The sequence below is a fragment of the Poecilia mexicana genome, unplaced genomic scaffold, assembly GCF_051168715.1.
Source record: "Poecilia mexicana isolate PSO_F unplaced genomic scaffold, ASM5116871v1 scaffold_18, whole genome shotgun sequence".
Taxonomy (NCBI): domain Eukaryota; kingdom Metazoa; phylum Chordata; class Actinopteri; order Cyprinodontiformes; family Poeciliidae; genus Poecilia; species Poecilia mexicana.
This window is the reverse complement of record NW_028263387.1, coordinates 17,939,818-17,956,164: the sequence shown is the minus strand read 5'-3', so window position 1 is coordinate 17,956,164 and position 16,347 is coordinate 17,939,818. Positions and strand designations below refer to the sequence as shown.

Genomic DNA, 16,347 nt, shown 5'->3' with positions numbered 1-16,347 from the left:
ATTGCATAAGATGGAGGAAAATAAAAAAACATTAGTGTAAAGAGCAGAAGGAAGAGTGAAATGCAAGAGTCTGAGGAAGACGGGGAAGGAGTGAGGGATGAAGAGTCAGCAGGTATGAATGTGTGTCGTTAAGCGGATGGGCAGAGAAATATGTAAAGGCGATAAACGGGTGAAGGCCGCCATCCGTCACTGTCAGGGAGAGAGGGATGTGAGAGGGAAGAGTGGATTTGATTAGCGCTGTGTTAAAAAATGACTTTGTGAGGTGTTGCCATCCTGATGGAGGAAAATAAGAGGGAGGCAGGAAAATAAGGTCCTCTTTCGAGTTTTTGGCGTTTTGAACCAAACTCTCCTGGTGGAGAAGCAAGGCTGCATCTGGTTTTGTTTCCACCTGACTTAAAATAGGTCAGTGATGACGGGAGTTGATGCTCGCTCCCCTGGGTGACGGATCTCTGCTCAACTTATCCGTCTAATTATTCTGAAGGTCTTTGTAGCCCCGGCTTTACCTCACCGAAAGCCTGGAAACATGCCAATCGTTTGTTTGGGGGATTTAGATCTCTGAGGAAAATCTTTCTGGGTTTTCTGTCTGATTGTTGACCTTTCTCACAGCAGATCTATGCCTAGAATACCCTGATAGCCTTTGATACTGAGGGATGGGATTATTTATTCAGAAAACTACACAACCTGCTTGGTTATTTTGGTGATTTCTAATATAATGAAGAGCCCACTGCGCGGAGCCCCATTGAAAACCACCTGGTTATTCCAGTAAATATTGACTCTGAACTCTTCCTGAGTTAAAACATTAATATTGTTGTTTCTAAATGAGTATAAACTTATTTTCTTTGCATTATTTTAGGTCTGAAAGTTCTGCATCTTTTTTGTTATTTTGACCATTTCTCATTTTCTGCAAATACTAAATTTTTGCTTGTAATTTCAGAGACATGTTGTCAGTAATTCATTGAATAAAACAATGTTCATTTTACTCAAATTTACCTATAAAGAGTAAAATCAAAGAACCTGATCATTCTGCAGTGGTCTCTTGATTTTTTTCCAGAGGTACATGTGAAGATGAAGCTTTAAAAAAAGTGGACCTCACTCCTTATGATACTTTTTTCCTTCAACTTGGGAGGCACAAATGTGAAAATTTGGTCCAATATTTTATACTTCCTTCCCTTTGAACACTAAAAAAACAACCGTCCATTCCTGATCGTCAGATATCTAAACTGATAGCACATGACCAGCCATTTTCCCTCCTGATACACAAACAAACTGCAACAACATGAAAATAGACATCGGCTTTTTAATTTAAAATTTTTAACTTTATGGGGTAAATATTGACGAGTTAAAGAATGATGATTTGAACCCAGGTGTGCCGTCCATTCCTAATGAATATGTTTGTGTGACCAGCCTGCTTTATTAGTGAAGACCGTTTTATCGTGTCGCTGTCTGTCTTCCTCCTGATTATGTAAACCATAACAAATTCATGACTTCAGATTTCTGCATCGAAAATGAATTCTGCTTGGTTTCTGGGGAATGTAGCTCAAGGAGGGGAGGAAACATAAGTTATTACTGGATGCAGTCGTAAACAGTCATACAGCATGAGTGCAGCGTTTATTTAGTTTTTTTTTGACAGCTGCAGAGAATGTAATTGCCTTCCTGTTTGTCTCACTTGCCTGTACCTTGACATCTTTCACAAAAATGGACAAAGTCGGTCATTGAGGGGGGAAAGAAACCTTGATTTGTGAATGTGAAAACTGCTGTGTCACCACAGCTGGACTCCACAAAAACAGTTTTATTCTGATATCCTCGGCTAATTCCTCCCTCGCCGTTTATGAGAAGAGAAAGAGACAAAAACAACAACCAGCTTGTTTCTGTTTGTGTACGATGAGCAAGTGTGAATCTGTCTCACTAAATCCTGTTGGAGCCCATCCTACTTGGAAGATTTCAATAATTGTCTCTATTCTTGGAGCATGGCACAGTCAGATTATTAAACTGTTTTTGTTTTTCTTGCTTCTTCCAACCCTGATTCACTTCAGACATTAAAAAGGCTCAGAAAGACCTAATTTTCTGAAGCTGCTGCTCATTTTCCCCCTCTCCACTTAAAAACCATGACAGCTTTGTTTTTGGGTGATTTTCCTTCAGCTGGAAGAAACTATTTGCCACTGATGTGCATAAAATGAGAGGACAAGAGCGTTTCATCAGTCGGTTTGTGGGATATTAGGGCACTTCTGTCTCTGGCGCTTTATCTAAAGTGAAGTTCTGACTTAAATCTGTGAACTTGGCAACTCTTAAAAGAAGAGCTTGTTTCCTCTTCATGCTGCGTTTGGAGTAAAACCTAATACCGGTGGAGGCTTTGAAGTTTGCTTCCCTTTTTAAGGCTTGCGTAGATAAGAAAGGCAGTCTTTAATTAACCTGGAACGCTGTGTTACAAACTGTGAAGTCATGAAAGTTGGTTTCTACCTGAAGTTTCTTTTTTCCTGGGCGAGAGTACATCAGCTCTTTTATATCTGTATGAAACGTTGGACTGGAAAGCAGAAGGCAGCGTGACCCCTGTGCTCCGATTTATCCGAGAATCTGTGAACCATGAGGGAAAAACTGAAGACATTCCTGAGCACTCAGCCATGCGTGTCTTTTTTTTTCTTCCCCCTCTATGCGCTGTGTAGAAATTTGTACTTGAAATCAAAACACATCTTTGCCCTTTCTTGATTCCACATCATCTCAAATGATTCAGCAAGTCTTGTTAATGTAAACAAAAGGCAAATCAAGATCTAATTTTCCTACAATTAGTATCTTTAGCAGCTACAACAAAGCAATTAGCTGCAGCAAAATAATAAAAGCTCAGATGGATTTCCCTCGCTGCTTCATATTTGTTAGTTCGAATGCTCCAGGCATCCATCAGTCTGCTGGTAAGCAGCTTAAACCCCTCACATGGCTCCGCGTTTCAGGCGCTTCCCCCCCCAATCAAGTTGCGAAATGCATTTAAAGTTTGCGTCGTCTTCACGGTTCACCTCCTCGCAGTCTAAGGTAAATCAGCTCCTGAACACTGTTATTAACGTTATTAACACCTCCATGAGGGTGGCAGCCAATACTCCGCCCTTCATGAGTCGCTGTAATTTTCCCCCCGTTGGAAGAGAGCGAACACAAGCTGCAAAGCTTTGGGGATCCTATTTTCCGGGAGGTAAATTGAATTGGCAGCTGTGGTGACTGTGACTGTCTTTTTTTAGTAACACGGGGGAAAACCGAGTGGGAGCGTGTCATGATCGTCGAAAGACTGATTGGAATGTTTTTTTTTTTGTCTTTACGGAAAATGGAGGACAATCCTGAACGGAGACATGTTAGAGACTTATTAGTTTAAACTAAACCAGAACGTCGACCCTAAACATGCAGCCAGAGCCACAGTAGTTTAAAGCAAACTGGTCCAGTCAAAGTCCAGGTCAGAATACGATTGAGGATTTTAGTGTTAGAAGCTTTTCATCCAATCTGACTGAGCTTGAAATATTTTACAAAGGATAGTTGGCAAAAATGTCTCTAAATGTGGAAAACTGGTAGAAATGTGTCCAAAACGCACCACTCTGCTGAGATTGAAACTACAAAATTAAATTTGCAGAATGCAAACATGGCAACTTCAAATAAACTTGTATTTTGATCATTTATTAATCTAGGATGAGGAGGCTTTTTGGCCATATCAAAATAGATGCGTTTAGCAAAACTGCAATGGAAACACGTTTTTCACATCACAGAAGTCATGCAATCAATTCATTTCTTCTTTAATGGAAACACTGCAATTGCAAAATTGTGTTTTTTTGACATTAGTAAAATATCGACTAAGATTTGTGCACATTTGCAATGGAAACGCAGCTAATCATTCATACTGAAACCATGCATCATCCTTTGTGTTGATCCTTAACAGAAATTACTAATGAATGTGATACTACAGCACATAATGGCGTAAAGTTTGACCAGTATACGCAGTTTCCCCCTCCATTCAGGAGAGAAAACGGCAGACCAGAGTGTTAAACGGCTCAGTCACACTGCTGCACCCTGGATTCCTCCTTTTCTCCTTGTAGTGGAGTCATTTTTCATTGGTTGATGGCTGTCAAATTGAGAGGCTTCTCAGCAATGTTGGGCTTTGTTTATTCCTCACTCCAGATGGCATTCTCATAGTTGTATCTGATTAAATTGCACAGTGGTTTAAGATGGGAGCCAATAAAAGGCTGTAATTAATTGCTGACAGTCTTCGTTATTGCCACATGCTCATCTCTTAATGAAGACGCCGTATTTTGTGAAATGGAAAGAGGGAGGGGGGATTAATTTTGAATTTGCATCGTGTCTGCAGAGATTGTCATTTCGATGTGTGTAAGCCTTATTTTGTTAAACTATTTTTTTGCCGTTACTGCTGTCATTTACATATATTTTTGCCTTAGACTTTAACATCTGAGCTGATGCAGCCGAGATCCAGATATATTGACTTTAACTCCCCAGAATAAAGCCGTTATCAGCTAAAACTGTATGGAACAAGTTGATTGAATGCTGTTCAGAATTGCCATCTGCATACTTGTGGCATTTTCTAGGGCTTCGAGTGAACATGAGTCAGCCATTAGTTTGAAATATGTAGTTTATTACAGATGAATGTTCACTTTTTCAGATTTCAAGTAGTCTCACTCATTGTGTGCTACAATTAGGATGATGGTTGAACAGCCGCTCGAGCCATCAGAGGAGGGTGTTTTTCTCCATTCAAATCAGCTCAAACCTGCATTTTTACTGCAGTTCAAAGATTGCACAGCAAGGAAATTGTAGACAAATGATTATTTGATTCAGTAGTGGTGCAACATTAATATCCGCAGCAGTGGATTTACTGTGTTGTGTAGATGTGCGGGTACATGAAAATCCCAGTTTTAGTTTTTTTCCAATCAAGCGAAACAAATTGACCACTATTTAACGGACTGGATATTTAATTTGTTCAGGTATAAAACAAGGCTGTATTTGTCTGGTACATGTGCACACCAAACTGACAGGGCATTATCGGATATTTTCAAATCTGTGGCATCCCTAGAAGTTCAGAGCTGTGATTATCAGCGAGGTTTTTTGTTGTTTTTGCTTCATTGTGAATATTGGTGCTCAAAAGCCTCTTTCCATTGAAGATCAGCTTTGTTTGAGCTGCAATTAAAGTGTAATTGAATATAAAACTACAAAGAATGTATTTAATACATTTTATCCGAAGATGATTCTTATGTGTTTGCAAAGGAATTCCTCAAGATAAAGAAAATACATCAGACTTAAAGACCGTTTAATTTTAATGAGGATTTTTCTGTCTGACATGCAGCCATATCTGGGGAAAAAAAAGAAAATGGTTCTCAGTTGGATCTGATTACAACAATGAATCAATCCTTCAGTCTTTTTTTCTGATGTCTTCCTGAGGTTGTTTGCTCCTTCCACATACCAGATGCAACCAAAGAAGCTCCTGAGAGTTCAAAAGTATTAAAATCTGCACATAGACCAACTTTAAATACACTTTCTTCTGCTGTATTTCTGCAGCACAAACATGAAGGCCTCATCTACACTAGCTTGGTGTTTTTCTCTGATTGGGATGAAAACTCATCTATCCAGATGGTAATTCTGCATAAATCCCATTTTCTAAGTTATAATGTTCACATTGCCAAAACCGAGCAAACAACTGTAGATTTGTTTTAACATCTGTCAATACTGGAGCTTTTAGTGGCATTTTGAGGAAAATGAAAGTTGCAAAACCAGTGGAAACTAACAAGATGCTAAACTTTGGGAAATGTTTTCAGTCTGCATTAGTGGACGAGACGCAAAGCAGAAAACGTTACTGGAAAATAATCTGGTACTTTTTCTAATTTCTTTCTTCATTTTCAGTTTTCTCTTCTTTATCTTAGCGCTGAAATCTATCTAGTCACTTCTCACTCTTTCCTAACAGCTTTTGCTGCCACCTTTTCAGCGGGTGATTGTTGATGTGTTTCTCGTGTGCACCTGTGAATGTTTGCATTGGCCAAGGCGAGGACAAAAACAACAAACACGAGTCGAGAGGCAACACTCAAACTGGCCACCTCTGCGCAACATTTTCCTCCTGTTCAGAAACCCTGCGGCGCCCATCATATTGGACCCTGATTGGCTTACGCAATAGGACGCCGTTTGACAACAGCCTCGCTTGTGTATGTAGGCGCAGGTTGATGATTCAGCAGGGATCCTGGCTTTCTGAGGGGAAGTCCTGAGCATGAGAACAAACACCCAATCAGCAGTCTGCATCTAGCACAGTAGGTCAATGACATACCAGCCAGGCCTTTGAATCATAGTGATGGATGTATTGATTGATGCTACAGATGGGCACTTGTGCACATATACCTCCTTTCATTAATGCTTTTCTTCTTTTTTCTTGCTTTTTTCCCCCTATATTGCTCTCATCCATTTGCTTTCATCCCCCTGTGAAACAAAGGGGTGTATAGAGACACAGAACATCAGAGATAAGAGCTGGGAATAACACAAACATCCTTTGAGGAAAATGGATGCCTGTGGCGCCTGTATCGAGAACATGCTAAATGATTTCTCGGCTGAGGCTTGTTAGCGTCGCGCGCGTTTGATCGGAGGCCGTCCTCCACTGTAATGAATCACAAGTTTTACTGCAACTCGACACAAAGCACTTTCTTGCTGCTCTCTCCTTGATTTGTGACAATAATAACGGCGAAACAATGCGGCGGTTCATCCAGCCCCCGGTGTTGTTTGCTTCCCGTGGGCTTGTTGACTTTTGCACGTCAAAATGCAAATGCTGAGCATTGCTGATGCAAGCAGAAAACACGGAGACTCAGACTGTAAGTGTGGCAAACGAAGTACAAGCTGGTTTGCTCCGACAGTCGTCACCCACGCTGCATTCAGCGCCGTGATTCACTGGAGCATCTTCAGCCCACATCTGTTGACGCTGATAATGCAGGAGAACACATGTGCTTCCAGACGTATGGTGCAGGATTTACATGCATATGACTTTACATTTGGCTCCTTACGCTTGGCTATTAACTCTCCCCTCCTTTGTTTAGGTGTCAGTTTTTGTGCTGCCAATTATCTGGGACATCTTGTCGCGTCTCTTGGGTGTTTCATGTGAGCCTGAGTCAAGTTTTGCCTTTAAAAGTCACGTCTCTCAAGTCTCACTCAAGTTTTTTAAAGGGCGAGTCTTAGTCGATATACTAGTCATTAAAGGGCGAGTCTGAGTCACGCTTTGTCTTTAAAACGTGAGTCTGAATCAAGTTTTAGACCTTTATGAAGTCTGTCTTTGAGTCAGATGTGTTTTGAGTCTTTAAATGTTGACATTGATCCAAGTATTGAGCTCATGTTTCTCCAGATCTTTTAAAGATCAAGTTGGAGTCAAGTTTCCAGTTTCTAAAAACTTGACTCAGACTCCCCATTCAAAGGGTGAGTCCAAGTCAAGATTTTAGCTTTAACAGACGAGTCTGAATCAAGTTCAAGTCTTTACAAAGTGTCTGGAGTTTCTCTTGGGGGGTCAAGTAAATTTTATTGTCTCAACATTGAGACAGATCCAGGTTTTGAGTATTTAAAAGTAGCATAAAGTCTATTTTATAGACCTTAAATGCCTGAGTTAGGAATCTAGTCTTTGAAGAGCCAAGTTTCTGATCTTTCAGAGGACAAATCAAATTTAAGTTTTACATCCTTAGAGGAGAAGACCTCGTTATTTTACGAGCTTTTAGAGAACAGGTCCTCAAAAGAATCAAGTCTCTCTTGAGTTTTTGAAGTCATTCAGCTCAGTTTTTCATTCTGAAGAAGACTGAATGAAGTCACTCAAGTTTTCTCTTATTTTAAGGTTTTAACTGACCTGCATTCTGGTCAGCCATGTAGGAGGGATTCTCTTGCTAATCTGGACTTTTCAGAAATCTCCAGATATAACAGATGTCTTTTTCTGCCCCCTGTTGTCCTCCATCCCATTGTCTCCTCTTGTGCCACTCTTCCTTCCTCTAACACCCCCTGCTGCTTCGCTCTCACTTTCACACTTGGCTCTCCTCCCATTTCTCTTCACTCCCATACGTCTCCTTCCGCCCTAAAACCAATCTGCCGTCTGTCTCCAGCGGTTGCGTAGTTACGGTTTGTTCTGCTCATCAAGCGCCCGCTGTGCATAAACAGTCTGTCAACAGTTTAATTACTCATCCTTTTTTCCCTTGCTTTCTGATAACACACATCCTAGTTGCTTCCTGCCGTTTACAGGGAGCTTCCTGGTTGCCCCTTCCAGTTCCTTTAATCTTTGGCCTTGTCCTTTGTTTTCTGCCATGCCTTCACTCATTCCAGATGGATTTTAAGGTTCAACTTATCATTTAACATTGATCCATGTCGCCATCTTCTCTCATTTGCTGTACTATCACTACACTTCCTCTGTTCCCTTTCTTCCATCTGTCATTCCTCCACGAAGGTGTCATCTCCAGTCTTGTCTTTTTCTTTTGACCTTTCCCATCCTTTGTTTCCCCTTCTTGTTGTCTTTAAATGCGGCCATCAAGAGTCCAGCCCCTTCTCATCCCACCATTTGCTTCCAGCCAGGGATCCCCATATCATTGCTTCAAATATCCTCCATTTCCCTCCTTGATTGAAAGCTGCTTAACTCATGAAGGTGTCTGACACTTCACAACCCTCGTCCATCATCCCCGACATCTAATCACCCGTCTGCCATAGTCGGTTTTGTGTAATTATCCACGAATGTCCGCTGCCATCGTGCTCAGCCACACTTTTTTGATCGCTTAATCAGACTGTCCCTCCTTTCTTTTTCGCTTTTTAGTCATAAATTAACAATAATTAGGCTTCCTAATGTGCTGTGAAGCATTGTGCATGAGAGTGGGAAGCGTTCTGAGCTAGAGGGGTTTATGAATCTGCAGAATATTGGCCTCAATTTCCTGTGGCAGGGACCCAAACTTTTTACTTTGCAGGCTAAAAGAAATTGCAGGTTTTGTCTTAGTCTTTTCTCCAGCAGATCCTGTCTATCCCCATAAGGTCTGCTTCTTCGCCCATCTCCCCTTTTACTTTCCAGTCTGTTCCTGTTGGCAGGCCTCCTGCTTTGCACAGTGTGCACCCCATCTGCTGCTCTCCCCCAACTGTAGCCCATGAAAGGCGGGCACCCCTGGTAACAACGAGCCACACGGTGTATCTGCAACATAATTGAGGGAATGGTTCTTTTATGGAGCTTTTATTTTACTGTTTCAACCAGAGGAGTCTCTCTGCTGCTCTCTTTTCTTGCTGCTCTCATTAGCACAGGAGCACAGAGCAGTTTTAAGATTATGATTTGGGTAAACGGAAATCAAAGGGGCCTCTTTGTCACACTTCAAAAGATTCAGCTAGTCCTTCTGCAGAGACTCGGGTTTGAAGCAAGAGTCAGATGGAGTGAATGGTTCTGGGTTTCTAAGTGATGAGAAAGATGGAGCATATTTACCAGGTCTGGACAAATATGAGAAAGAAAACTCCATCCATCCTGCTGCCCTTCATCCTGTATTCATCTGTCTTTTGATTTTTGTAATGGCCATCCATCAAGTTGTCCTACCGTCCATCAAGCTGTCCTACCGTCCATCAAGCTGTCCTACCGTCCATCCATCCGTCCTGCCATCCATCCATCCATTCCTACATCCATCCATCCATTTATCATACATCCATCCATTCATTTATCATACATCCATCCATTCGACCCTCCATCCATCCACCAATCCATCCTTCCAGACAATTTCTATCAGTTAACGCTCAGACGTTCTCTGCCTCATACTGTTGGTTCCTAATAACCTGAGACTGTTGTTGTTGGTTTCTAACTGTTGTTGTTGGTTTCTAACTGTTGTTGGTTTCTAACTGTTGTTGTTGGTTTCTAACTGTTGTTGGTTTCTAACTGTTGTTGTTGGTTTCTAACTGTTGTTGTTGGTTTCTAACTGTTGTTGTTGGTTTCTAACTGTTGTTGTTGGTTTCTAACTGTTGTTGTTGGTTTCTAACTGTTGTTGTTGGTTTCTAACTGTTGTTGTTGGTTTCTAACTGTTGTTGTTGGTTTCTAACTGTTGTTGTTGGTTTCTAACTGTTGTTGTTGGTTTCTAACTGTTGTTGTTGGTTTCTAACTGTTGTTGTTGGTTTCTAACTGTTGTTGGTTTCTAACTGTTGTTGTTGGTTTCTAACTGTTGTTGTTGGTTTCTAACTGTTGTTGGTTTCTAACTGTTGTTGTTGGTTTCTAACTGTTGTTGTTGGTTTCTAACTGTGTTGGTGGTTTCTAACTGTTGTTGTTGGTTTCTAACTGTTGTTGTTGGTTTCTAACTGTTGTTGGTTTCTAACTGTTGTTGTTGGTTTCTAACTGTTGTTGTTGGTTTCTAACTGTTGTTGGTTTCTAACTGTTGTTGTTGGTTTCTAACTGTTGTTGTTGGTTTCTAACTGTTGTTGGTTTCTAACTGTTGTTGTTGGTTTCTAACTGTTGTTGTTGGTTTCTAACTGTTGTTGGTTTCTAACTGTTGTTGTTGGTTTCTAACTGTTGTTGTTGGTTTCTAACTGTTGTTGTTGGTTTCTAACTGTTGTTGTTGGTTTCTAACTGTTGTTGGTTTCTAACTGTTGTTGTTGGTTTCTAACTGTTGTTGTTGGTTTCTAACTGTTGTTGTTGGTTTCTAACTGTTGTTGTTGGTTTCTAACTGTGTTGGTGGTTTCTAACAGACTTTGAGCTCATCTAGAACTAAATCTATCCAATGGCGTGATGGACAGACCTCAGTTTGTCCTTTATTTTATCCCTTTAAGCTTTATTTTTACATTAAAGCCTATTTACGTTTGTTTTTCCTCTGAAGCCACCCAGATCTGTTGCCATCCATCCCTTGGCGATAGCTTTTCATCCCGTCTACTCCTCTTGTCCTAATCTTCCCTTTTTCCCTCTGTTTCTTCCATTAAATTGCATCTCATTCACTAAATCTCACTCCTCCCCTGCCATCCTTTCATCAACCCAATCTTAACCCTCACTCCCATGTCAACCCGCCCCCCTCCTCCCTATCTGTTTCTTTCTCATCGCCCGCTTATCCTCCTCCCGATCCAGTCAGCCTGATCTCATGTGTCAGTGTGCCAAATCTGCTTGTGTTTGTGAGCAGACGCGGCTTACGTAAAGAGCCTCAAATGAAGGGACAACAAACGGTCCTCTGCCCCGCATCCCTCCATGCTGCCTTCATACATGCAAGGCGCCAGGTGAGATTACATAAAGGCCTAGGTGATGAAAGCCACTCTGAGGCGCGCCTATTGAGTAATCCGATACAGGACAGCTGGCTGACACACAGCTGAGTGTTAGCGTGGCGTGGGGTAAGAAAGAGGGGTGTCAGAGCCGCGGCGGAGTGATGAAAGCTTACAGTCATCTGTGCCATATGTGAGATTTGAAACTGCGTCCTTCAGTCTGCATGCACTCCGTTTGCCTCCTATGCTTCTGCTACAAATGCACATCTGTTCATTATTCACAGTCCCTGAGTGTGTTTGTGCGAGAGACGGAGCGGTTCCCCTGCCACTGTGCCCACCACATTCATGCACTTAATGATTCAGCACACAAGGACTAACCATGCAGATATGGATTTGAATCTGCTGGACCAACATGTGCTCAGTCTTTCTGCAGGGCCTGGCAGAAGTGTGCACACCCCTAGACTTTGGCACCATGAACTAGAATGTGTTTTATTAGGATTTTATAAACAAAGCAGTACGTAAATGTGAAGGGGAAAGACGGCGATGCACAGTGACGACCTCCCATGGCTGCAGTTGCAGCCGAGTGTGTGTTTATGGTGTGTTACTACCAGCTTTGCTCATCTGGAGACTGAAACTGCTCAGTTCTGTCAGATTGGACAAAAAGCAACCGAGAACCTCAATCTCCAAGTGTTGTCTGAGATTCTTGCTTGGATTTAAGTCTGGATTTGACTAGGCTGTCCTAATACACGACTAATTCAAGCCATTGTCGCTTTGGCCGCCTGTTTAGAATCGTTTTCTATTGGCAGTCAAAACAGCATGATGCTGCCACTACCAAGTTTCACCACAGGGACATGTGAAACACATAATTGTGTTTTACATAATGCCCAAAATGGCCCCCTTCCGATTTCCATCAAGACCTGCATTCACACTGCAGGTCTTGATGCTCATTTCTGATTTCCTTTTCTTTTTTGTACTTGATCGTTCATACTATCAGTTCAGTCAGACTTATGTGTGGATAGTTTACGATCCCAAAGCGACCCGCTTGTACAGAAGAAGTTGATTGTTGAGCAATGGAAGCCGACAGGATTATCACAAGACGAAGGAAGCTAATAAAAAGAAGAAAGCTTCAACCATTGTTTATGTACAGATTTACTGCTTCTCCTCCTGGAGCACACTTATGTCCAACGACACAAGGCGGATCAAATGCAACTTGACTGCAGGCTCTTGAAAACAATTGCACACTTGTCTGATTTAGTACCACATGTTTTTATTTTTTACGTTGTGCTGTTCAGGCAGGTGAAAAAGCCGTATTTGGGTCACGTTCCCCAGCTGCGAGAGTCTAGCCTTGAAGTTGTCATGTCAACCGATTCTCCCACCTGAGCTGTGGCTCTCTGCACCTCCTCCACTGCCTCTTGCCTGCATTCCCAATCAATGTTCTCCAGTTCTCATGCCATGAATGCGACTTCACATCTTGTTTTCTGATTGAGAAGTGGACTTTATAATCTAAACCTTCATGTAGACCAGTTCCTTGGTCTACATGATGCTGTTTGTTTCCAAATGTTCTCTAACAAACATCTGATGTTTGCATACTGAGATTAAATTACACATTATATGACTATTTCTTAATAAGGAGACTTCTGATGTTACGTTTTTCCACTAGATTTTATTTAGGGTCATCAGAGTAAATGGAGCTGGACACAAGTGCATGCCAGAGTTATTTGATTTATACTTTTTTCTTCCATTTCACAATTATTTACCATGTTATGTTGGTCAATGTTATGAAATCCAAAACAAAATGTGTAAGAGCATGAATCTTTTTTTCAGGTTGTGTGTGTGTGACGCTCCGTTGACGTTACCTTTTCCGTCTGTGCGCCTCTGTAATCCAAATCAGCTCCACATATTATCCAGGTTTAGGTCTGTGTGTTTTGTGTGTGTGGATGAGGATGTGTGTCGGTGTTGAGCGCAGATCTCGCCTCAGGTGTTTGTGCTGATACGAGGCCAGCCCAGGGCTGGGTGGGTTGTGTTTTTACTGGTGAAACCTGTCCCACTCACTCCTCCGCACAGCAAAAAGGGAAAAGGCTGATGTAGGTCAACCTCTTGATACCAGAGAGTTGAAGAAATCCCAATCCCACGATATCCGCTTAGGCTTTTATAGACTGAGAAAAACCTGGAAAATCCCGATTGGCTTGCTCGATCCCGACGCCGTATTCCAAAAATGTGAAGAGAGATCCAAGAATCCACTTTGCTAAAAATCCGATTTGTGGCGTCTTGATGCGATTTCCTCCTGGCCGTGCTCAACTTTGCTCCTTCCCTCCTGGTTTTCATTCCTGTTCATTCTTCGTCTTTTATCTTTCATCCCCTCCACTTCCAGCTCTGATTCCCTGCCCGCTCGGCGTGATGCACATTTACTCTCCGACTCTGAATTAGTCGTTCCTCGTGACCTTGGGTGGAAATTGAGTGAAGCGGGATTGTCGAGACGGACGTATTGTTAGAAATCTGAAACAAAAGACGCGTGGACAGTGTGAAAATGCTGAACGCGAGACGTGCAGTAGCATCTTTCACCCTAACTTCCCCCTCCTGTCCATCTCCCCTCTCTCATCCCAAAGGATGCAACTCAACCTCACCCTCCCTAACCCCCGTCACACCTCCTCCTCTTCCTCGCCTCTCCTTCCTCTCACTCCCTTTCACCTGTCTGTCAGAAACAATCAATAGCTGCGAGACCCTCTTAACGCTCCTCAGCGGGCTGCATTGGCTTATTGCTGCACAAATGCACTCGTGCACGCACACGCGTGGTCGTGCAGCACTTTCACACACCTCCACAGTCGCTGCCACCACATTCAGTAAGTAGTCATGCAGTGATACTCTTGCACACACTCTGCCTCTTCCTCTCTGTCAGCACACACACTCACACGCAGACACACACGGACTCACACAGCTTAATGAAACAACTGAGCTATTGATCAGCTTCATGAATATCAGACAGTTCAAAACTCCCCCACACCCTCCCCCCCTCTCTGTTTGCCTGTCAATCAATCTCCAAAAGCCAACTCTGTTAAAAAAAATCTCGTCTGTGCAAAGTGTGTTACATCCGTGCGGTTTCTCTGCTCCAAACTGAGGAATCTGGGATGCATTTGTTTCCCCGCTTGCTTACTTTCCTCCTTGGCAATTCCAATTTAGCTATTTAAGCGATAGCATCGTCCCTCTGTCCCCGTCCGACAGGCTCTGCCCGGCGTTCTGTGATGAAAAGGTGGAATTACTAACCTTGTTTTCCGGATCATTCCACCGCGACTCCTGGAGCAGTCACATCTCTCCGTCTCCGTGGCTCTCGCTCTATCTCAGCTCCGCAGAAAAACACCCATCTCTCTCTCTCTCTCTCTCCCCCCTCTCCTTCGGTTTTTCCCTCTCTCTATCTCTCTCTGTCTATCCCAACACCCCTCCTCCTCCTCCTCCTCGCTGCTCTCTCCCCTCAGTCGGTCTCGACAGCTGCAGCAGCGCTCTGTCTGCCTGCACTGACGCTCTTCCGTCAGGCTGTGGGCTGATTGAATTTTAAGTCATGTTAATCCCACTGAACAGGTACTGAATGAAGGAGGGACGAAGAACGGAGAGAGAGAATAACAGGGACGCAGGCGAATCACAAACCTCCGCTCTCTCTGTCTCTCTCTCTCCAGGTTTTTTTTTTTCAAAACTTCATCCTACTCTTCCTCATTATAATTTCATCCGTCTTCCTGTCCTCTTGGTTTTTCCTTCGTATTGTTGATTGACTTCATCCTCATGTGGTGAAGAAGAGCGTCATTCCCAAGTCGGAGCAGAAAAAGGCATTTGTGATCCGTCTCCGCCGCACCAAGCTGAAGGAATGCACAAGAGAGGGAGGCATGAAGATGAGGAGGATGAGGGATGCTGGGACGAGGCGATGGAGGGAGGGGAGGGAGGGGAGGGTGCAAGAAAAGAGAGAGAATCATGAAGAAGAGGAGAGATTAGGTGAGAGGAAGAACTGGACACAGAGGAGGAGAAAATGAAGCTCCGAGTAACAGACTGCGCAGCAGAGGAGCAAATCACATTACTGGGATAATTTATTCTACAATTACAATCATTTTTTTTTTTGCTTTTGATTAATAAATGTCAAAATTAAGACGTGTTTGCGGAAAACAAGATTAACATTTTTCCTTTAACGTGAGATTGGAGCTCGGCGTCGTGTGAGACACAGAAACGATGCAAGACTGTAAAAGTGACACAAAGAAGGAAAAATGTCGAGTTTTCACTGCAGAAACAGGTTGGATTTACATTAATTACAAGCTTCAGCGTGCATTTAAGCATTTTACATGACAACTTTTCATGGTTTTAGACAAAAAAATTATAAAGATGAAACATCTAAAGACTCAACAGGCAGATTTACAGTTTTGGTCAGAACATTATGAACGGCTAAAAATAAAAAACTTCACTGATTAAAAAAAAAAAACATGAAGAAAGGTACAGTGGACCCTTTCCTATTTGCAGAGTCATGTATTTGAGGAATCTTGATTATTGGCAGAAGATTTGTGAGATTTTTTAAAGAGTATTTAAAATATTTGAAAGAAAGTTCAGCTTTGGATTCACTCGGTGCCATGCTGCCTGACATGATACTGGCTGACGTTTGCAAAGCAGCCAATCATGTTGTGCCATTTATTTTCTTTGGAGCTGATTGGCTGAACCCCCAACAGCGATGATAAAGTAGTGATACTTTTTTGTCTTTAACTGCCTGGAATACCAGGAATCTACTGCATAAGAGGTTTATCGTGGATTATTTTTATTCACACCTGGTCATAATTGTGGCTCAGGTATAAATATACATCCCCGCTAATATTCAGCTGCATGTCCTTTATCAAGTTTCACGTCAGTAACATACTTTATCCAGTCGCCAACAAGCTTTTGTCCTGTTGGACCACCTGGTTGCATCCTAAGTTGAAGAATTCGAGGATAGTTGTCGTCTTCATTATTCTATTGACAGAGCAGAATCAGAAAGGAATTTGACTTGCTTGGCTTCCAGGCTCATTGGTGCTTGAAGGAGTTTTGAAGCAAAAGTATTTACTGTTTGAAACAGTTTCAGTGTTTGAAACGCATGAAAATAAACTAATGTGTTCAGTATTATCATGGGAACAAGTCAAACACGTCTGAAATGAAGTAAATTATTTCCTCAGA

At 42.3% G+C, this 16,347-nt stretch overlaps 1 protein-coding gene and 1 long non-coding RNA gene across 4 annotated transcripts in view; one reads left to right on the top strand and one right to left on the bottom strand.

The window, feature by feature from the left end:
- The window catches only part of pcxb (pyruvate carboxylase b), a 381,625-nt gene that overhangs the window by 246,411 nt on the left and 118,867 nt on the right, over positions 1-16,347 (top strand). The window lies entirely within an intron of this gene.
- Positions 12,423-14,755, bottom strand: LOC148154091 (uncharacterized). The gene is made up of 2 exons (XR_015766232.1): positions 14,434-14,755; positions 12,423-13,668 (listed from the first exon to the last, which is right to left on the bottom strand). It is a non-coding gene; the product is annotated as an uncharacterized LOC148154091 (long non-coding RNA).